This window comes from Anopheles funestus, chromosome 3RL, assembly GCF_943734845.2.
Source record: "Anopheles funestus chromosome 3RL, idAnoFuneDA-416_04, whole genome shotgun sequence".
Lineage (NCBI taxonomy): Eukaryota > Metazoa > Arthropoda > Insecta > Diptera > Culicidae > Anopheles > Anopheles funestus.
This window is the reverse complement of record NC_064599.1, coordinates 31,991,110-32,014,859: the sequence shown is the minus strand read 5'-3', so window position 1 is coordinate 32,014,859 and position 23,750 is coordinate 31,991,110. Positions and strand designations below refer to the sequence as shown.

The 23,750-nt window shown below is 40.4% G+C and overlaps 1 protein-coding gene across 14 annotated transcripts in view; it reads right to left on the bottom strand.

The window, feature by feature from the left end:
* Positions 1 to 23,750, bottom strand: part of LOC125770974 (CUGBP Elav-like family member 4) — a 468,092-nt gene that overhangs the window by 278,355 nt on the left and 165,987 nt on the right. The window contains exon 2 of one of the 14 annotated variants that reach the window (XM_049441127.1): positions 23,406 to 23,467. The exons of the other annotated variants lie outside the window; for them this stretch is intronic. The gene's annotated coding sequence lies outside the window, so the exon portion shown is untranslated. The remainder of the gene's footprint in view (positions 1 to 23,405; positions 23,468 to 23,750) is intronic. 14 annotated transcript variants of the gene reach the window in all.

Genomic DNA, 23,750 nt, shown 5'->3' with positions numbered 1-23,750 from the left:
ATCAATCAATAGGCACAAAACAAAAGTCAACCACCACTTCAAAGTGTTACCTAGAATTTTTAGCAAATCAACCAACCAACAAAATATTAATCATTTCGATCGTCGGATAACAAAAACCACAGCCAAACTGGTGGTGTTCGGTGCTCCCTACTATTACTTGCCCAACCAGCAAAACCGACAAATATCGATAAAATGAAACAAACCTTGTCAAACTCCGAAACAAAAGCTGTGCCAACTACGAACATCGATAAATAGTTCGACTGTTGACGATTCGCATTATTCAGCTCCCTTGCTGAAACGTAGCCCAAGAAGGAAATGGCGATGGGAAGGCGCCTGTCGGACCATTTTTTACACCTACCTACCTGTGCCCGGACCAGCCCACAAGTTGCATGGAGACGTCATTATTGTTATTAAATTTCGTTTCTGAATGCGTTATAATTATTTGCCCAAGTTACTGCACAGTTTTAATTAGTTTCCATTAATTATAATTTTAAAGTGGTTTCAAGCGTTGTTCAAACAAATGGGGCCCCCCGAACGATGAGCACGATATGGTTGTTTGAAGGCCAGGAGCTTGGCCGATGCTACGCACTCTGTTTTGCGGGAGGTTGGAGGGAAGTCCTCGAGCACTGAGCGAACGGATCTGAGTAATTATCGGAAGCTGTCGATTGCAGTGCGGATAATGATTTCGCCCTCATTGGACGTCACTTTTTTTTCTTCTCAATCTCTCTTTTTCTTTCTCTTTCTCTCTGCTGGAGGGTAGTCGAATAGTAGTAAAGTACCGGCCAGTGTCGGTAAGCCTTGAGCGAAATTGAGTTTTTGGGGTAACGGAAATGCAACGCTATCGTTGTCATTACGATCAAATGGTGATTTTGGATACTGCCTGCGATCGGAAATAACTTTCAAACTTAACACCAGTTCGTGTTTTGTTTAACTCAGTTCGAAGTAAAAGCAGAAGAAGTTTTTCCTCTAATCAGAACACTTCACCAAATGCTTTGCGATCCACGAGGATTCCTTTCGTGAGTGTAGGAAGTTCCTAAACAGCTCCAGGGACTGACTTTAAGGGCGCGTTTGAGGCTCCTATGGATTATATAGGTAAGTGAGCGCAATGAAGAGCACCAATTATCATTAATTGGTGTCTCGATCATAACTTTCCATTGCCCGGGACGAGACCGAAATATTTGCCTCAAGTGCAGGCAAGACGCTTGGCAAGGACGTAGTTAACCCCGGCAGACCTACCAGCATCAGTTGATGAAGTCTGGAGTGGAATAAGTACCAATTAACTTTATTCGTGGTATCTTTTGCACAATGCACACGGTCGGTGTGCATGGCAGTGAGTTCCTGGAACCAAAGCCTATTTCCTCTTTCAAAACCTTGGGTACGAAACTCCAGCTCGTAAGCCTGTTTTAATTCGAATGCAATTGATAATAATCTAGTGGGCGATAGGTTTGCCCCAAACCCACTTTTCGTTCCCATAAAAGGAGAACCGGGTTGATTGCTGAAAACCTTTATTGTAGTGAATTGCATCAATGAGGATTTGGGTTGAAAAGATCCTACTTAATGTTCTTATCAACATACAATGCAATGGAGAATGTGTGGCATATGTAATGTGCTTAAGGTGTGTACAAAGCAATTGTTGTGGAATTAAAATCACTGAAAGATATTTCATTGTGAGGGAATTTAATGTAATAACTTATTTAATTACTAATTACCTGATGTAGCATTTCAACAAACAAATACGTTTATATTGTTAAATGTAATGTTCCTTCAAAAGGCATTGATTGTCCTGCCCAGCCAATCAAAACTGCACTTAATCCTCTTACGAAAGCGCTTACTGTACTTATACCCAGCCATACTTAAGAATATTATCTTTTCCGGTTTTGTTTTAGATATTTTTCTTCCAATTACTAAATACCGATGGCATGTACGCCGGTGAACAATTTGTTGATTATCGGTGCAGACAATGGAACAGGATGGATGGGCCATTTGTAGCCGTTTGAAGTTTGAACCATAATTCGGTATAATCCATGCTGAATAATACATAAACCTACCACTGTACGAGTGCACAGATATCATCCCTCAATAGTTCCACAACCTCGTCAATAAGTGCCTGGGGGAGGGTTGGAGCGAATGCCAACCGAATTACGTGAATAAACCTGCTTTCTCAGCTCGTGCAGGAAAATTGTGCAAAATATAATAAATTATATTGCAAAATACCATTTATCATGTAGCCAAGTTTCGGTTTCTGTTTTGACACGGCCCAGGCATTCCGGTGGTCTTGCTGTCACGGTAAATACACACAAACTCACACACGCATACTGGAATAGTTCCGCGCTTGGGGCACCCGTCATATGCGCTACAGGAGGTAGCTAACGACGTAGCGATGGCGATGGTTGGAGAGCGCGAGAGCGAAGGACGAAAAATTGACATGGACGTAGAAAAACAAAGAAACTTGTTGCCTCAACCCACCTGCATGATTCGCCCTTTGGTTTGCCTTTGGGGGGTAGTGTCCACCCCTTTTTTTCCTCCTTCAGATGGAGGAGTAGTAGCGCCGTGTGTGTGTGTGTGTTTGGGCTTGAGTCGAAATAAAAACGCGCGAAAAAGACACCCACCCACACGGTTGTTTAACCACGTGGAAAGAAGTATTACTTAACTTTTTCTCTATATTTTTTGTTTGTTTTTGTCGTTTTGTTCTGTGGTGCCTTGTTTTCTCACTTTCTCCATTTTTTTGTTTGGTTAGGTGTTGTACTTTCGTGCTACGGCCACGACCCGTCAGTATTTAGCACACGCTATTCGTGTGTTGCAACAACTTTCTAAGTTAGCTGCCAAGGAAAAACTTTTTCCTCCTCCCCCCCCCCCCCCCCCCAAACCACCTTTCTTAGGTGTTTGAAGGAGAGTGGAGATGGGAAGTAGAGGGTCAAAGGGAACAGAGGAGACAATACTCCCATTCCTTATCGTAACGGGTACATATTACTTGGTCTAAATAGTATCGTCCCTTCGGTACACTCGAACCGTGTCCGAACCGAGGGTCGGAAGGTGTCAAAGGTAACAATGGGAAACGGTGGAATACGTGCGAGGTGGCAAACTTGTTTTGTTTTCCCACCGTCGAATTGTTTGTGCTATTACGAATCAGTTTTAATTTTTAGTGCACGAACCAACTTTTGGCTTGATGGTGTTTTTTCCCTCCTTTTTCTCTCTCTCTCTCTCTATCTCTTTCTCTCTCTCGAAACAAGAGCAAAGCAATATGTGCAAAGGTATGAGACAGAGAGAGACAGCATGGTTGCCCTTTACTTGCGTATCCATTCGGTGAGCAAGTGGTTCCCCCTTATTTGGGGAGCTCGGTGCGCTTAATTCGTAATGAATGTAGGTGAGTTGATAATTTCCTGCTCTGGGTTGAAGCAATTGGCACGTGTGTGTGTGTAATAGTGTGTTGTAGTTTTGTCTCATTATTTAAGTGCTTTTTGAAGTTTGAGGAACGTAATGTAGGGTGTGCCAAAATCGTTTAAGTTATTAACAACTCATTACTATTACTATCACGAATTAAGTCATTGAGGTATGATAAGCCTTTATAAAATAATTATTTTTAATACTTTCTAGACACTAATAGTTGACGCATAAAGGTCCTTCATTCGAAAAGGGAAAATATCAATTAAAACTTATTATTGTAACATTGTAACATCCTCCTAAAAATCTTACTTAAATTGAAATCAACATTGTGTCCTAATATTATGTAATCATTTTTTGATTTTAAATAAAGGTTGGATCAGTTTTTCTTAGATGTTATATTCTTTTTACGTATTTCAAAAAAAATCATACATTTTACAAGTAAAAAGTTATAAATTATAAGCTATATTTAAATATATGTAATTACAAACAATTGAAGCTTTCTGTTCAAACATCTTTTCTAGACATCTTCTGTTCCATTTCCTACATTTTCTGCATTTGAAAATGTTTCACGTTTAAGTTCCGTTTCACCATTAAAAGAGCTCAGCAGAGATTTATTATTTGTCTTACTTGTACGGTGGGTACGATTCGTGTAAAACATGATAATCAGGCCTTTCAGTTCAGTATCTACAGTGCATCGTATAATCTCCGTACCAGAAACAATCCACTACATTCCCTCCCCACGGGCAAAACACCTGTCTCCATCCCTTTTCCTCTATCGTGTCCTAAACGCCATCGTAATGAGTACGTCGTAGATTAATTAATTTTAAAAGCTTTATAATGGAATTTATGCATTATCGAAAGGTGCAAAGGATTTAATAATGTTGGTCGAAAACCGTTTCTGCTTCAAGGGTGGATTTTTTTGTGCTTCTCTCTCTCTCTCTCTCTCTCTCTCTCTCTCTCGTTTTCTTCTTCTTGCTGTCGATTACCACAGCATGTATCCCCAACAACCACAATGTCCAAAAAGGACGGACAACCACATCGGTTTTGTTTTCCCGATGCCGGTGACGATGGTTTTCTCGCGATGTCGGTCACAAAAACGGTCGCGGGTAGTATCCCACCGTGAACCAACTGATAATACGTACGCGCAAAACCGTACACAAAACGCCCCGGCACGGGCTGCAACACAACATTTAGGACAGTGTTTCGTGGCCGTTTTCCTAATGTGAATGAATCGGTGGATTTTGGCGGGTTTCCGTTTTTTGGTTTGATGAAAATGAGATTTACAGCCGGTTGGGGGGTGGTAGCAAGCCGTACACAAAACCAACGGCCATGGATTATACGTGGATGCATGTGAACGGTGGCAGATGCACCATTAGATGCAGAAACCTCATTTGTCCCGTTATGGCGACTACGTACGAACCGTGTTGATTAACGGGTGAAGAATCTAATTATGGATGTAATGCAAAATCGTTCCCTTTGCGTTGAATTGTTTGAATGGCTTCCGCACTCATTTGCTTAGCCGTGTCTTTAACGGTCGTTTTACTGAACGGATTTGGACAAACAAATGTTCCAATCATTAAAAATTTTCAATAATATTTGAAATAAAGAAGCTTTTATACTTATCTGAAATAAATAATTTAACACTAGAACTACCGGATAAGTCATTTTGACGCTTCATTTTCATCACATTATTTTTTTGGGATTAAACAAGCCTAAGCTAGTTGAAATATAATTTTTACATATATATTCTATTGTTTGATCCTCAATAAACAGTAAGATATACTCCAACTCTTCGAAATTGTTTAAAAATTACTCACAAACGAAAAACGCTTAAAACGCTTGATAGTTTTAGTGTTAAAAATATTTTAACAACCAGGTTTAACAAAAAATAATCTTTTTAAATCACATTTCTTAACTATAAAATGTAAACATACAGCATAACGTGCCTGTAGAAACACTTCCTAAAGACGTTCAATTGCATAATGCCCCAAATTCGTAAACGGCACAAACTGCCATTCCCATGGACCACTCGAGTTTCGTGCGGACGGTCTACGGCGCAAGGAAAAATCTTTACCTTCGCCAGCATCGCACCAGTTGCTTGCGAAAAGCATTGATCCCCAGGCAGTACGTAGGGCGAAATTTCTAAGTGCGGGATTAAGCGCAGGATTTCTGGTCTTGTGGCACAAGGACGTAAGGCTTGTGAACATCCACCACGGTACCCGGTTTGAGTTGTTTTTAACTCTCGGCCGCACGCTCGGATCTCTTATCCGAACAGTTTTTCCCTCAAGTGCATAATACTTTTGTTGTCCTGTTTGTCCGTTATCATCCGTTCTGTGACGACAAAGCAATTTCTGTCCTCAAGGTTTCGGCTCGTCCCGGGGAGTTTGACCTACCGGAGCAGCTTACTTTTGCGGAAGGCCATCATCCGCAAACACTCGCTCACACACACACACACCTACACACGGATTGGTTGTAACAATGGCGTACAATGGGTTACGGATGGATCGGGGCGGTGTTTCGGGTCAGAATGAGAAACTCTCTGGTGAAGTAAACATAATTTTTGGAGATTATTTCTGTTTGCCTTTTTGATTCATGAAGAAATCCTTACATTTTACGCTACACCACGTACTACAAATAAGTGACGGGCTTCTCACTAGCATCTTGGCCATTCTTCGTTTAGTACGATGCGATACCTCGTGGGGTTGGTCTTTTATACGCGCTAGTTTAGTTTTGCTGAGACATAAAGGTTGTTCTGCCAAGCATATTCTTGTTTAATGTACAAATGAATGGCTTAATGATGCTTAAATATTTATAATTATAATTTTAACTTAAATTTAATTTAACTTTTAAAGGAATTCTATTGGCTTCTAATTTGCATTATTTTTTATTATTGGTTATTCATATATCTTTTTACTGCTTTAAATTCACCTTTCTATTCTTTTTTTTTATTTTTATTTTTTCTTTTCACCTTTTTTTTATTCTACCATCCACTTAAGATTGTAGTATCACACACACACAAACTGCTTTCCATCCGTAAAGTTAGCTATTTATAGCCAATGGAAGCACCCAACATTGTCAGCTGTATTCGATTTGCGCGTACGTGTTTTAAGCCTATTTCACCGCATAGGCCTGATGTGAAAGTATCACACGCGTGCACAACCCCGGATGGTTTGTGGCCCGTCCAAAAAAAAAGGATTCACTCCCGACGAAATTGAAACCCGGCCGGACGTCGGGCGACGGCGAGATGGTCGTAAATCAAATTGAAATATTCCTCCGCTTAAATCATCTTGCTCAAGCGGTTCGCCTATGTGCGTATTTTTTGTGGGGGAAAGAAGGCAAGATTGGGAGGATTTTCACTCTCCTCCCACCATCAGGATTTTCACCAACCCCCCTAAAAAACAAGAGGCCATTGTTTTTATCTGCCTGCAACAGTAGGCAGCTTCGATGGAACTGTTCGTGGCCACTGGACCGATTTTTGCCACTAAGCTGCAGTTGGAACCATCGTACCACACCGGGTGTTTTGAAAAGAAAAGGTATGCCTAACAGGACGAGAGATACCAACCAAAAAAAGAAAAAAAATCCCTTCCTTTAAAACCGAAACAAACGAAAGCTTCCCATTTTTGGGCCGGCTGGTTTTGTCTTTTCTCTTTTTTACCCTGGTTTTTGTTTGGTACGGTTTTGTGCGATAAATCCCTTTTTGCGATGGAGGTTTTTAACGTTACTGCACTCTGTTACATACTCTTCAGCAATGAGGCATCTTCTTAATACGCCCTACTTGCCCCCCAGGGGGGTATAGAATCACTTCTGAACAGCTGAGAAACTGGCGGAAAAATGAAAGCAAATCACCACAAAACTTCAACGCTCATAAAATCCCTTTTCAATCGCATTTCAGTCCACCGTGCCGAACAAAGTCTAGAGCAATTGACGCGTCCGTGTTTTTTTGCCCATACACAAACGACGTTTCCGTTTCCGTTACCAGGGCCCGTTTGGTACGGCGCGAAACGGACGGATTTCCAAACGTCCGAACAGTCGATTCTCCATACCACCGGTTTTTTCTTTTATCGATCGATAGGGTAACGGAGTTTGCAAACGGCAATCAAACAGCTGGATGCCCGTTTTGCACTAGTTTGCTAGTAAACAGGAACCGGAAATGAATAATAATAAAAATTCCTCTTGCTGCAGCAAACCGGTGGATAGGGTGATTTGGCCATCGTATATAAATTCCACAGGCAGCATCGTTTCTTACAAAACAGCATCACATTATGGACAGTGCTGCGAAAAGGAAAAAAACGGTGAAGGTGCATGGTGAGGATATTTATGATTCCGTCAACTTTGCTGCTAAAGAACGGCTAGAGAGCCATATACAAAAGGATCTTTTCAGTAGTTTCTTGATCGCTGTTTTTTCCTTTCTTTCTTCGTTTTTTTTGAATGTGTTGCCCCCCAAAAACACTTCGTATAAGACACGGAGTTGTTGTCGAACCGGATATCGAGTGATGTACACACTCTTGAAAGTTTGGCAGCAAAGGGAAGACGTAGCGGTACAGCGATTGACATGATTCTTCTGGTCAAAAGATCGAACTTTTAGCTGGGAAGGCGAAGCCCATCCCCCCCAACTATATCAATCGGTAAGTAGATGCTAACGGTAGTTTTATGAGAATATCATTAGTTTTATTGAGCAGCTTCGGGTTTTGCTTCTTTTGCTAAAGCGTTTCGATGTAGGGTCCTTTTGTGAGATGGGTTCCAGACCCAGAATAAAAAAAACAACTCACCATAGCCCCATCACTTACCAGCAATCTGGTATCATGTTTCTTTCGTACATTTCTTTCTCTTTTGGAGCTCTTTTACAATGTATCTTTTTTTTTGTTGCTTCTGGAACATTGGAACAATTTATATCCACCCTTTTATTCACCCCCTTCAACAAAAAATAAAAGAAAACTCCAAAGTACACTAACAATTCGGCGAATGGTAATTCAACCCTGTGCGATCGACTTTGAGCCTGCGACGCTACAGTACTGTTTCTCTTCCTCTCTCTCTCTCTCTCTATCTCTCTGTTTTTTTCTTATCATCATCATCCCATTCGGCATGCGTTTCTTTGTTTGGCAGGATCGAATCGCCGATCCGCGCACCCGTGTGGATTTATTTACTCTTGGACAACAGAGTTTGAATGGGACCCGAAAATAAATATCTTGGACGCAAAAGGATATTGAAACCCGGTGGGGCCGATTTGATGCTTAAACAGAACGAACAGCAAATGAAAATCAACAGTCAATAGAAAAAAAACCGGAGCAAAATCTTTCGATCGGCGAAACCAACTCCGGTGGCCGTTCATCTTCTTTATCGTATTGTTTGTTGTTTTCTTTTTTCTCTTTCTCTTTTACTTTCTCTTCTACTTTCCTTGCTTCGTATCTTCTCCAGTGTATGAGGGGTAAATGTTGTTTGTTTGCAGTTTGTTTCATTCCTTTCCTCGTTTTTTTTCTTTCAGTACTATTCCATATTTTCACCCGATTGGCCGCGGGGCACGAACATTATCCGGGTCAGATCGGTACACAATGGTTCCCAGCGATCCGTCGCACAATCTACCATCGCCAAAAACCTCGTCTCGAGGTCAAACACCATCGAATGGTTTCATGTTCTTTGCATCGGTTTAAGTATAGGAAGAAAAAAACCCCACTCTTTGCCAATATGCTCGAATCGTACAGCAAATCTTAATCGAAGCACAGCGTTGTGAACATGATTCGACAACAACATGGCACAAGCTAGAGATAAATTAGTTTTTCCTTCAATTTTATGATGCTGGAAGATGAACTTGAGAAGCAGGAAAAAAAGTTGTTCGTGAGGATTTTTTTTTCCTTTTGGGGAAGTCCCTTGTTTGCTCTTGTTTGTACAGAAAGACCGGAAACATAACATCGCGACAGAGAAATGGTCAGTTTCGGACTGAAAAACAAGACACATTTTCTTGGAACGAGTATTACACTGCTCAATGGAAGGGAAAATACTGTAAGTTTGTTCGTTTCTTGCTTAATCGATGTTGACAAACTTTTACGTTCAATCGATAGTAATTTTGCGTACGCTGGAGTAATAACGAAGTGGGAATTCTCTTTTTATATAGCTACGTTTTTCTCGCTGTGTGAAATAATTTTTTTCAGAAATTTTAATAAAGTTGCCTTGTCTAACTTATCTAGTGTTGTATTTTCCGTGATTTCAGTTTTTAAAAAGACGTATAAACTCATACTTTGTTTTACTCAAAGTGTCTCACAGCCATCATGCCCTTGTCCGATGATATAACAACAGTCAACATGTCTGTCCCAAATAACAGCAAGCATAAAATGTTTGTCAGCAGTTTGCTTCGCTCAGCAAAATATTATGAGAACGGTGTGGTAATTTACTTCTCTTCTTTCCCGTGTTTTTTTTTTGTTGCTGGCATTTGCTCCCTCGAATGTCTCTAGCAACAGGTTGCCAAGAAGCGGTGGCAAATGCCCATGGTGGATGCCTAGCAACAGCCAAGGTGCGGAGAACGTGCGCTGATTGGATGGCCTGAAACCACTGGCACCACTGACATGCGAGCGCCATTTTCGCAAGGATACGGATCACCAACATCACCACAAAATATCCCATCGCACGACGCACAAAACTGGCACAGAGGCTTCAATAAATACGATTGATTTTTTGTTTTTTCCCGTCAGCACGAGGCCATATTTACTCGCACCCATTTGCGAACACACTAACACACTCGCGTGGCGGCAAACCCTGTTGATTGCGACGTATCGAAGTGTTTGAATAAATAGATGGTGTAGAAAATACAAGCGAATCAAACCCTTATTATGCGTCAATGTGTATGTGTGTGAGATGAAAAATTATTTCACCTTTTGGTGAAAAGCTTTCTTCGTAATAAAATATCCTGCGTTTAAGTTTTCCATCGTTGGTATAGGACGATGGTTTCTCTCAGTAAAGTAAAATGTATGCCATAAAGCAAATTATGGCATGCTTTTAGAACAACTTTACAAGAGGATATATTTTACCATAAATTCGTTAAAGTGGAACTATGGGATTTTTTGGTGCTATAAAATATTCTAGCCGAAAATGGAAGTTTGTGTTTTATGGTTCTTCTGGTGGAAAATCACTGCTTCGTCCAAAATGCAATAGATGGCGATATGGTTGAGTGAGAGTTGTATTTTTATGGCACTACAAGGACACAAATTATGGAAAGGATTTTTAGTACAAATGTTAACTACGACCTTTTTCATACATTTTTAGTACAATTTAAATACTTGTAGAAGTTTAATATTATCCATGTGGAATTCATTTAAATTTGGTGCTGTACAAATATATTCTGAAGAAAAAAATCCTCGAAATATTTGCTTTTGGTAACAGAAAATTAAATTCAAGTTTTTTAAAGGATCCTTAATTTCCTATCTGGTATTCTTTGTAATGCGTTTGAGAACACATTTGTGTTTCAAATGAATCCTTAGCCGTGTTTGCCACTGGTCATGGATCGGCACTGGTCAACCATTATTTTCCTCACGTCCGAATTTTCCGACTACTTATCCATTCAAACGATGATAGGATCCTTTTTCCCGGTACAGAACCATTCACACAGAGCTGTCATAGACACGGTCGAAAATCTTCCCTCGAGCGTACACATCGCTCATCGAACGATTTGAACCCACCAAATTCGCCCTCCGACAAACGTCTAAAGCAACCCATAAGAGCAAACAACACATATCGAAGAGCCTAATCAAGAATTAGACGTCCCTTCCCTTCAAATTTCTTCCAACCAGGCTCATGTCCAGGCGTCACTACCCTACACATTAATCTATGCACTTTTGGATCCCGATGGGACCTGAAATCGAAGCAATCCCTCCGGGGCAGTTGATTGCGCCTCTGCGTTGAATTCTCCGGGGGGCAGCCACTTGTCATAATCATGCTTTCGTCCGGGGCGACTGGGTAAGGAAACGCAGTCTACAGCTGAAAACTCTCGCCCCCAAATAACACCACGGAAGCGATAACGGTGAGCCCGAGCCCAATGCTCACGCAACAAAACACCCATACACCGACTAGGCCGGTAAAGGTGAAAGAAGAAGGCACAACCGGTAAGGGCAACGGAAGGAAACCGACTACGGCTACTAAGCGGTAATTAACGTGCATGTTAAAGCCCAAGAAGATGCGTAATTGAAACAATTCAATTTTGCCTACTCGACGACGGGTGCCTCGTCTTCACCTCGAGACTTGTGGCAACAATATTGCTCGTTCGGCACAAAATGGAATGCGAATTGAATCGAATGTTCAACATTCCACCCACTCGGCCAGCCCCTCACGTCACGTATGTCGGTGAGCTTTCCCTCGGCTTTAGCAGAAAGCGAACCATTTGGAGTCATCGAAACCAGAAGACCCAGAGTTTTGGGGCTCAGTCCTATAAAGCTGCTGGTTTTGCCCGAGAGCTGCAATGCTAGGCTGTGTAAAATTGAAGGGCCAATGCATTGCTGGTGGGCATCAGCAAGATGGGTCTTCTGTGCATTAGTCTTTCACAATTCAATTCAATTTAAGCGTTTGGAAGAATTTTGTGTCATTGAAATTTTGGGCTGACCATCGTAAGGTATGTTAGGTTGAAAGGGCATACTATGAGCTAGGTGAACCTTGTGGATTGGGACAGTTATATGAATGCGTTAAAAATGAAAGAAGACAATAAAAACATTTAATTGAATTCGTTTTCACCTGGGACCATTAAAGGTGATCTGAAATTAGAATCAGTCTAATTCATTGAATAATGGAGAAATTTTATTCAGGAGGACAAAATCGATTTACGCTTGCTTCAAAGCGGAACTTTTTGTTACCAAATAAATGTTTGTTTTAACAATCTTTTAGAGATCCAAAAGGGTTATTTAGCACAGTTTTAGGCGAAATATACTTAAATCTTATATCCGAGATCATTAAATAAATAAAAAGTAAATAATTGTTGGTGGCACTGTTATGTAATCAATTTTTGAAATTATTACTAAAAATGTTTTTCAAGACCACAGATCCTTCTGTACTTTACTAAGTTACTCCACAGCAAAAAAAAATTTTTTTTTTTTTTTTTGCTCGGTTAGAACGGCCTGGCCGTATCAAGACTTATTTTACCACGTAGCAGGATAGTCAGTCCATGCTACGGGGAGACGGTCCGCATGGGATTTGAACCCGGTCCCTGCCGTGTGGTCGGGCGCCGTTTTTCACATGCACCACCGGGCCGCCCCAGCAATAAAATATTATTGAATATTTTAATTGCAATCAAAACATAAAAGAATTTGCTTCGTGTTTGCTAATCAAAAACCAATCAATATCCTTCAACAACTTTAATGAATTATTTTCAATAAAAAAAAATTGTGAGAACTGCCAACAAAGAGCGTTGATAGAGAATATATAGTATTAGAGAACGCTTTTAAAGAACTCAGAGAATCAACAATAAAAATTAATATAAATAAATATATGAATTACAAAATAGAAACTACACTTTACTAAATACAAGTAAAAAAAAATGTTAATTTAGAACTAAATAAATCTAATCTTAATATTAACCATCCATTACTAAATTGTTTCGAATAATCCCTTAGGTATTATTGGATAACAAATTAAATAAATAGTTTCTAACCAATAAGTTGGTAAAAATGAAGTCTGGCATCGCGTTTCAACCATGACAACTTATCGAAACCAGTTCATCTAAAAAAAAAGCCATTCTCTTTAAATCCAACCAAATGTCGGTTACAGCAAAGCTCCCGTCTCAGCTTTAGACGAACGACACATATACGCTTTCAACCTTAGAGGCACAAAGTACGATAAGCCGACACTTGGCCGGCAGCTGACCACACTTTCACTGACGTGTGCGTACGTGGCACCACAGTTTGATTGATTTCATTATTGCGTCAAGATGGAACCAACACGATTGTTCTGCGTGAACAGCTTCACAAATGGTCGTACGGTTGCATGGTTGCCTAAAAACGACCTGCGTGCCAAACACGCTGGACACGCTGCGTTTGTCAGCAGCGAACAGAAAGGCTCTAGCTGAAGTGTGATGAAGTACCGAGGCACCTGGACTCGATTTAGTTGACATTTTCAATTGAGCTTTCGCCGTACGGTTTGGCCACAGAGATGAGGGGACATTTCCCGGTATGCGATGGGATGTTGGAGTTCAAAATATCAAACTGACCGCAGATTTAATTCCTCCATTTGCTTGTCAATATCGCACCAAATTGAATTTAACTCCTAATAATTTAATCACTATGTATTTAATTAATCGCAACACCACAGTCTGAAAATCGTGGGGAAGGGATGGAGAGTGTTCAAATGTGTGTGTCCGCGTATGTGTGCTCTTTAGTGTATTACCCCTTGTGCCAATGTTTTGTCTCGTTGTCGTTTCACCACTCGGTCGATCATCTGGTTAGCATCGGAGGAAACGCAGATTAGGCTGCACTGTGCAGCTGGAAGGAAATGTGCAAGGGAACGGAACCGGAAGGCCACCAAACTGTGGCCACGCATTTCGGTGCACTCGTCCTCCCTTTGCATGACCCAAACACGCGCAGTCTAATGTGCAAAAGCGGTACTAAAGCACTTCGCCAACGATTCCGGGGGTAGGTTCATACTGTTGGGTTGAGGTGTTCATTTGTTGCACTCCGGAAGCGCTACGGGTACGCGCAGTCCGAACATTCACACTCGCTGTATGTGTGTTGTGCCTCTGGTATCTGGCTAACAACACACACACGTACAGGAAGGCCGAGTGTTGATTTCAATTTCATTTGAATCAACATCAAAAATGTATTACATGTGGTGATAGTCGTTTGTTCGTGCGTGTCATCGGTCCCTTCCTGTTGTGTCGCTGCAACACAACCAGGTTCGGGGCTTCCACCAAGCGCTGCCGGGGCGCACACAGCTGGCTCAGTGCCACACCGTTGACGTTCGTACGGTTGTCGCTGGACACATTTCCATCCGTTCGCATAAATCGGGTACGTTCGCTTCCTGCCAACCTGGTTGCCGTTTCCAACCCGGGAGTCCGGACAAGTGCATAATTTCAATTTTAGTCACTCTTTGGTGTCAATTTTAACCCATCGTTTATGTGCTTAGCGCATGGAAATAGAACAAATGAAGAGAGAAAACATTTCATCTATCGAAACGGTAAAGGTTTTTAAACAAAATGACGAAACGGAAATTTGTTAAGATAAGAATTTAATATTTACTTCTAGGAAAAAATAAATGTTGATATTAAAATAAAATACAATATTAACATTATTATTACAATATTACCATTAGCAAATTTCCATTTGCAGATAACTATTAAACATCAGAAAATGCATATTCTATGGTGGTATGGATTATCTTTAAGTATAATTAAATTTTATATTTTTGGCTTGTTGTCGCATAAGAAATCAATATCTAGTATTGGAACTTGAACAAATCCTACCACTCCTTGTCGGAATGATACAATATGTTCAAGATTACTATCTTATTTGCTGTCAATATGTGTCCTTTTGGAACTGCCATTTCAGCTGTCTCCATCTTTGGAGCTGTCGTTTGAGCTGTCAGAAGGGATATCCTGACACGTGGTTAAATATCGCATGAGTAAACTCCAGTATTTGGTGTTAGTATTATATACTGAACAGTATTATCATTAAAATTGCACCAAATATCGTGTAGTATAATAAAACCAATAAATGATTCAGTTTGACCATCAAATCGATGCTAATTTAATACACTAATGGATGTTACATTCCGAACACCGATTGTGGGCGTTATTTTTAAATTATATTCTCCCTTCAACTTCCCTTAAACTTCATCACGCAAAGCTACTACCCGTTCGTTTTGCCGCTTATCAGCTACTCGGGGTTCTGATACCTTCCACCTTTCCCCATTTAGCTTTAAGATCGGTTTGGGATACAAATGAGCACTGGTTTTAGTAATCGACACAAAGATGAATGAGTGTTTTGTGCGATAGCATCGCAATCAAACAGAATGTTTTGCGCTTGTGAGTGAGCTGACAAAAAGGGAGACATGTGCAAATATGCCTGCCCATCGGGTACGACGTGTAGGGTCGAACCATGGTATCGGTGTGGTATTTTATAGTACTCCAAACTACATCCCTTCACTTACCACACCCAACATAACGCCCTTGCTGTCCGATCATCACAAAATAATATAACATGATTTCCATTTTAGTCCATTCGGTAAATGATAAAATGAATTAGATACGATACCGAATGCAATGTCCTGCCCCTTTCACTTGTCGCTGCCAATGCACAATACCTCTTCATCACACCCGGCTGGATGTATGTGACGATAAGCATGTCAGTCAGGCAGTAGCTAACTACTCCGAAGCGCTTCCGGGTTGTAAATATCGAATGTGATTGATGGAGAAAGTGGTGTGGCCACTGCGGTTACTCTCTCTCTTTCTCTCTCTCTCTGTCTGTCCGTGTGTGTGTGTGCGTGTGTTAAACCGGAAGTTTTGCGATCGAAGGAGTGTCGGTTTCAGTTGTCGACAGCGACCACATAAACTTCGCCCGGCACAACCAACCTCGCTAACAACCCCTCTAGGGGTAAACCAGAAACGTCGTGTCGGGATGCCCATCGTCAGCAGCATCGTCATCATCATCCGCTGGCCAGCTAAAACTATGTATGTGCACCACAAACAGGCATCGAAGCGAAGCGATTTGGAATAATATTGTTATCCAAATGAAACGGACCATTCCAAATTTCATTAAACATTCTCATTGATTTATGTTGATTTTATTTCTCACCCCCCTCTCTGAACTGTTTGTATCGCTTTTGTTTGGTGCGGTGGTGATGATGTTGATACCACGCTGGGCAATGATATTGCGTCGGTGGTGACTATAATGATGATGATGATGAATTCAATGACGCCAGTCTGTGCGCGCGCGTGTGTAAATGATCGGCAGGCAACGGGATGCTTTCCCTTTCCCGATTGAAATCATGTTTAACGTTCCCATGTTGCCAAAAACCCAACCCATAAAATTGTACACCGGTGCATCATATCTCGTCACATGTTGCCAGCCTGGGTGAGGAATTAAAACACACACAGAGAAGAAAAAAAACACACCCAATCCACTCCCCCCGGCCCTGTGGCTAGTTGAGCCAGTTCGTGCTCGAAGCAAAGGTCACACTGAAACCAGTCGCCGGGGTGCGACACGTTGAAGGTGATGGTGATGGGGTGAGGGATGGTGCACGTAACGCCTCCGAAGAGCGGCGTTAAACGGATTATATGAATTATTTATGGAGAACTTTCGCCAATTTTCAATCGAATTGAATGCATAATTTTTCCTCTTTATCTTCCATGATCTCACTCGTTCGCTTTTTCATTCTCTCCTTCTCTTTCGCTCTTGCTGCCGTGCTCTATATCACTAGCTCTACATATCATTCTTTCTCGCCTTTCATTACTTGCCTTAAATTCCTAGTCAACCGTCCGTCGGCGTTAACATCGACGAGAGTATGCAATTTCATAGGCATTATTGCTTCAACCACCAGGCGTCTCCATCAAGCCGACCGGGCGTCTCCATCTCAAATCAACCAGGCGTCTCCATCGAGCGGATCAAGCGGAGCAGCGGAACAATTCCCATCGAATGCCCTAATGCGCTTAGTTTCAAGGTGAGGCAATGGCATGCATAAAGCAAAAGATGATGAACTTTTAAGGTGTTCCAAGCGATCTTTTCGATTATGCTTTGATGCCAGAAATTGTAGAAGCAAAAAAAAAAGAAAACTTGAAACCCGAACGAATCGATCGAAATGTTGAAATTTTAGTTGAATAAATAATGAACGATGAACCGCACAAAAACCACCGTACCGGTCGGATTGAACCGTACCAATAACACCGTTTTCGGCGTCCCCAAACACGCACTGATTGGACTGGGTGGATCGGTACCCGCCGAATGGAGCACCAAACCGACAGGTTCAACAATGCTGGGAATGGTAAATATCTCCGGCCAGCAGTGTAATTTTAATCGGTAGTAATTGAAAATAATTGCACACGCGGCTCCAGTCGGAAATTGGCTCGCTGTAATTTGAAATTACATCGATTGCATACTGCTGATTTTTTACCCCACATTTTTTTTTTTGGTTCTTTTGATACCCGATAAGGTGTAATTAGGAAAATAGCTTCTATAACTCACACAGCGGTAACCGGAATGCTCCCGTTTTTTTGTGGTTGGTGGCTGTTTGCATTGGAATGCTTGCAAAACTTCCGCTGATGGACACACATCACATGTGGGGTGTTGTGGTCGTAGTGTACCAATCGGTTGGATTTTGTTCGTATTTCGATGTGCTGCTTAATGCTTCGTGCTGCACACCCGATTCCATGCACACCCATACCGTCCTGTGTCCTGTCCCTTCAAAAAACTTACCTGAAACGAAACGTGGAAATGGTGGGAGAGAAAACGAAAACGGGAAGAAAAACAAAAAAAAAGGAAAAAAATTATTCAACAGCAAACATGGCTACACGGTGCACAACAATCAAAACAAAAATGGAAACAAAAAAAAAAGCCCCAAAAACAAAAATACGATGAAAAACATCCGAAAACGAAGATTTAACGAATTTTAATTTCGTTTCTCTTCACACATCGATAATCACGGGATAGTGTAGTGTGGTGTGCATCGTAATGAAAATCGAACACCACACGTGTACAGGCTAGAGCGGGACAACAACATTGGAGATTGGATTGGAACGCAGGCACGAACGCACAAGTCAAATGCATTCACTTTCATCCGCATTCCCTTGTCATTCCCTTTCCATTCGCTCCACACTGGACAGGTGGATCATATCAAACATATAATCGTGCACATATATTCGCACACATCACGCAGAAACACATACACACATTCCTACAAAAAACGCACATACAAAACAGTACATCGAAAAGTAGAATAAAGCGAAAAAGTTGTTGAACGAACGAATGAACGAACGAAAAAAAAACAGAAGAAAACACAAAAAATAAACAAACATTCACGTAAACGCAACAGAACGGAAAAGCATCATCGGTCTGCATACACGATCGAAAACACGCATGAACAGTACCGCGCGGGAAACCGGCGGCAGGCAGACATGGATGTAACCACGGTGATGTTACATGAACCACAAAAGTACACAGACGATAAAACGCAAATTACACGAAATTTAAATTCATATGAAATTTAAAACTAAACGAGGCGGCAACAGCAAAACCACCACCCGCCGAATATCAAACAGATCGAACAGTATGCGAATGCTTATGAAGGGAAAGAAAAAAAACAACAGAGAGAAAGAGAGAGAGAGAGAGAGAGAGAGAGAGAGAGAGAGAGAGGGAGAGAGAACTAAACAAAACAAAGGGAAAGGTATGCAAAAGCGGTATTGCATTCATTTGCGTGATGGGAGTCGATACGATTGGGGGCTATGGACTAGGATGGTCTCTAGAATGGGAACTAGAATTGGTGGAGAACTAAAAAAATGAAAAAAAAAACCCAAATTCAAATCAAAGCGATCTATCGCACCACGATTTGCTTTGATCTTTATCGTGCGAGATCGGCAATTCTACTTGCGCACGGTGGAATTATGTTTGCTAAATATAATCGGCCAAATAACCTTTCACATGAATAAGTCGGATTGTGCTTTTAACTATTTAGCAACGACTACAAAGGCAACTAAAACTGCTGACTTACAACTATTTGCTTAATTTTCTATTGGGGTTTTGATACATTTTTTTAAATATTTTGGATTCTTTTATTTCGTACAGAAAAAAATTGAAAATGGTGGCTAATTAAAATGGATTTCCCGACTTTATTTCAAATGGAAAATCAAACATGAATGAAAGGTAATTTTTACTATTCATTACCCAAGCGGATGATCATCAAGATCATCGTTCAAATGTAATATGAAAACCTTCATTTTCAATACAAACTAAAACAATATTTCAAACCATAACGTTTCACATTATTTCCACAAATATTACGCCAACAACAAATATCAATAAAAGTTTATTTTTCGAAACGCTTCTCTACTTCCATTTCACTTTGCTCGTTAGAGCAGTAAACTTTCGTCTCACGGTACGGAAATAAAAAAAAAACTCCCACCCGATTCCGGTACCGATTTTCTGCTTGACAGCGATCAACAGCGTCACTTCGTCGTGGGTTTTGCGATAACATTCCGATAATTTGCTGGCATTCTCATCATTTTTGGCTTACCAAACACAAATTCGATGCTTCAACCACCCACCGTAGGGGGAGGGGTGAGAGTAACCACTTCAAAAACTCATTTTTTGCCCCTTCACCAAAAAACCGAAACAAGCTCGAAAGCGGATGAAACGAAAAGTGTACGAGAATAGTGGAAAGCAACCAAAGAATCAAACAAACAAAAAAACAACAAAAACATCCCCGCAAACTGATAATAATAAAGATTGTGAACAAACTTTCGAAACCCGACTTTCGAGTGAGAAAAATGAAAAGAATCAAGCATTGTAAAGGATGGTGGCGAGAATAGCGAACAGTGAGAGCCGCCGAACTTTCGCTCGACCGAACCCGATCGTTAGGAAGTGGAAAATCCACCGTTCGGTTTGTCCATCCGCACGGTCGCACTCGGTGGGGCATTCAAAACATTTTCGAATAAAGATGTCAGTTTCTTTCTCGACTTCACTTTCTGGATGGGGAGTTTGTTTTTTTATATTCCGGGTGAAAGTTGGTACCCGTGAACCCTTCCAGTCCAAATGGATTTGTGTGTGTTTTACTGTGCCGGTGTGTGTGTGTGTATGCTTTTGTTTCCTTTCCTCGGTTAAGGCTTCAAACTTGCCGGGATATCTTTTCCACAGGACATTTGCAAACGGTGCAATACTTTCACAATCTACTCTATCCAGTGCCATCGTGCGAGTTTTCGGCCAGCACCAAGTCACTAAAAGATTCGAACAAGTGCTACTAAGGTGCAAGAGCAGAAAGGAAGAATAAGAAGAAGGAAAAAGAGAAGCAAAAAAGAAGAAGAAAAAAAGATCGTATATAGAGGTTTATATTAAGCCCAACCCCGGTATGCCCAGTGAAAGCACAGTTGTGCATTTTTGGTGGTCGACAAAATGGGCGTTTCAGTAAAAATGGAAGAAAAAAAAAAGATTTTTTTTTATTTATTTTACTAGAAGATGTTTTACTTGTACTAAAAGGCACTTACAAAACAAATAATAAAAAAACGGAAAAAACTCAGTACCAAATTTTCCAACCAACCGAGTTTGCAAGTTGGAAGAAATAATCCAACCAGGAAGTGGCAAACTTTCGATTCGGGATTTGGCAAGAAAAAACATCATCATTCCCACGAAAGCGTAAGAAATGTTCTTCCAAGCCGGTTCCATTCCAACTTGTTTCATATCATACTCCAAAAGTGCATAAACAAAGAAATATTAATGAAATAGAAAAGCCCACAGTGCCAAAGTTGCAGTTGCATTACACACACACACCAACCCACACATCCAAAGACACACATATACACAAATAGACACAGCTATATCAGTCATCTTCCTCTAGGGTTTGCATTATGTGCGCGAAAACGCGTACCCATTCAGTGCCAACAAAAGGATCAAATAATAATATTAAAGATAATGAAAAGACAGGAGCATAATTAAGCAGACCCTTTCGTACCGTGGGTGAAGTGAGCGTTTTTGTGTTTGCAGAAGCTGGAACGTCGCTTGGTAAAATGCTGTGCCAATTGTTCAGTGTGTCAGAACCTGTCTGGTTCTTGGTTTTCGCCACTAAAGGCAAAAGCCCTTTTCTGGTGAGTCGCTTCTTGCCAAAGCGCGCTCACTTCAGGTTGTGAAAGTAGGGCAAGCTTTTAAGATCGTACAAAAAAAACTTACAATCTTATTATGAGTACCGAAAACAAAGGCTGCACTTTCAATGATAACTCAAAGAACTAAAATTAGTGGGGGAAATTGGTAGAAAATATAATTGCTTTGTTCATTTAGAACTAGTTTTTAAGTTGAAGTGCAAACTAAAATATGTAGACACAAGACTACATGGCTCCAAAAACTATAAAACAAATTGATTAATTAAATAACTAATTAAGTAATTAACAACCAAATCAATGAATAAACATATTCATAAGAAAAAAAGAAAAAAAAAGCTTTTTAAATCATAAGTAAATGAAAGAATACAATAAATCAATAAATAAATGAAAGGAACTAAAAAAACATTAAAAGAAACTATAAGAAATTAAAACAAAAAGAAAATGGTATTAAAATAAAAAGAAATATTTAATAAAACAAACAGACAGATAAATTCTATGCAAAAGACATTTAACTTTGTTTCTTCTGCCGGTACCACTTTATCCAATTCCCGAATACCTTCACACACTTAAAATTCCAAATCCCCAAAAACACCCAAAAATTGCTAAGAAAGCAGCAAAAGCCAAAGGAAACAGATTGGCGGAAATTTCATATTCACAGAACATGACGTGTACTAACAAGGGTTAAAATGATATGCACCTAACGAGTACGAGACACGAATTTGGCTAGCAAAAGGTGAATCTTTGGATGCTTCTATTCCTTACGAAAAAAAAAATTACCCTCCAAAAACTTGACTTGCTTCCGGTGCTTTCCTTTTTAACAGCAGCAAGCAATCGTGTATCATTTCTTTTCTTTCTTCTCCTATCGCTCGTTTGCTTTCATTCCAACGGAAATCCGTCGAACTGCTGTCTACTTGCCAGGTTGCACCAACTAGAGACACTCTGGTGACAACTTAGAGTCGGGTGTTTGAATTCCTTAAAAAACGAGTGCCAGCGGATACTCGTACACGATTTTCTTCTGCCAGAAGATATCTTCAAGAAACGAAGATAGCGTCTAAAGAGAAAAGCATCCGACTCACACCCCACATTACCGGGGACGGGGGTGTTTTTCCCCCTTTTTATTTATCGTGACATATTCTCACCCAACAACTCCACGGATGGTTGACGGTGGAAAATTTATGCACAGACGCTCCAGACGAACCGGATTGTGGCGTAGTGCAATAGTTTTATCAGGAAAAACCACACTTGCTACCTGTCCGAAACTAAGCCTACCCAGTGGATGATGGCTTAACGGAAGTACACGTCAAAGTTTCTTCTTTTTTTCTTGCCATAGACGAGTTTGAATTCGGTCTAATAGTCAGCTGTTGACAAAAGACCTTATTCCATGCATCCTGTGGCTTTATTAATGGATAAGCGTGTGAAGAAAAATTGTACAGTATGATTTATGATTATCTCTCCCACCCATAACGAAGGCACGAATATGTAATAGTTGATCATCCATTCCATAATATTTCGTATGTGCAACTATTTTTCACAACACCAAGCTGAATATGTAAAACAAGTGTATTTGACTGTTATTGTAAATAATTAAAAGATAATTTGTCTGAACATTGTAAAACACAATTAAATGTTCAACTATTAACGACACACGTTTACGTCCAATTTGAAGCAAAAACACATAAAGGTGAAAAAGATAAAACACGTTTACACAAACGACCACGAACACATCGTGCAGAACAATGTAGAAAACAAGAATCAAAACCCAAGAACACAACACAAAAATAAAAACAAGACGCTTTGTGAGCATAATTTAATATCCATATAACTCAATCAAGTTTGTAGACGAAATCAAAAAAACAACAACACAAATTTGACACGAACAACACAAGCCACATATGACACCATTTATATCAAAAGCTAGTTCATTCTTCAATTCTATACGAGCACTAAACATGATCGCGATCTACCGTGAGTTTCATTCGGGGGTTTTTTTTTGCAAGTATTCGGTTTTCACAACATCGTTTTCACGAAAACTTATTAGTTTTTTTTAATTTCACATCCAGAAGCGAACACAACAACATCAACAACAACACACCGTAAAGAAAATGGTATAAGAGAAAGAGAGAGAATAAACCAGATCTTGCAAAAACGAACGATCGTGTATTGTATGGATTGTTTACTTCTACATACAAAAAAACCCCGTTTAGCATACATCGAAACATCGAAGATCGTACTAGCTTTTGACAACACAGTGACGTACCGATTCATCTCGCCAGAAGAGGTGGCGATCTCTTCTGAGCGAAAACGTTGATCTCCATTATCCTGAAATGGAAGATGAGTGAGAGAAATGGATTTTAGTAAACAAACGACCGCACTGTGTTGAGTTTTGAGGAGCTTCCTTTACGCAAAACAGACAATTTTTAATTGTGTTTTTTTGAGCTGTTGTTCAGCTGCACAGTAAAGTTAATTATTCTCATATGCAAATTGTATGCCTGCATGCTACATTTCCGTTTTGTGGAGATTTCTTTTTCTCTAGTGTGATTCCCATCCATTCAAAAATCTTTTTTTTCGAAACAATGTAACAGATGGTCGAGAGGTGCATAGT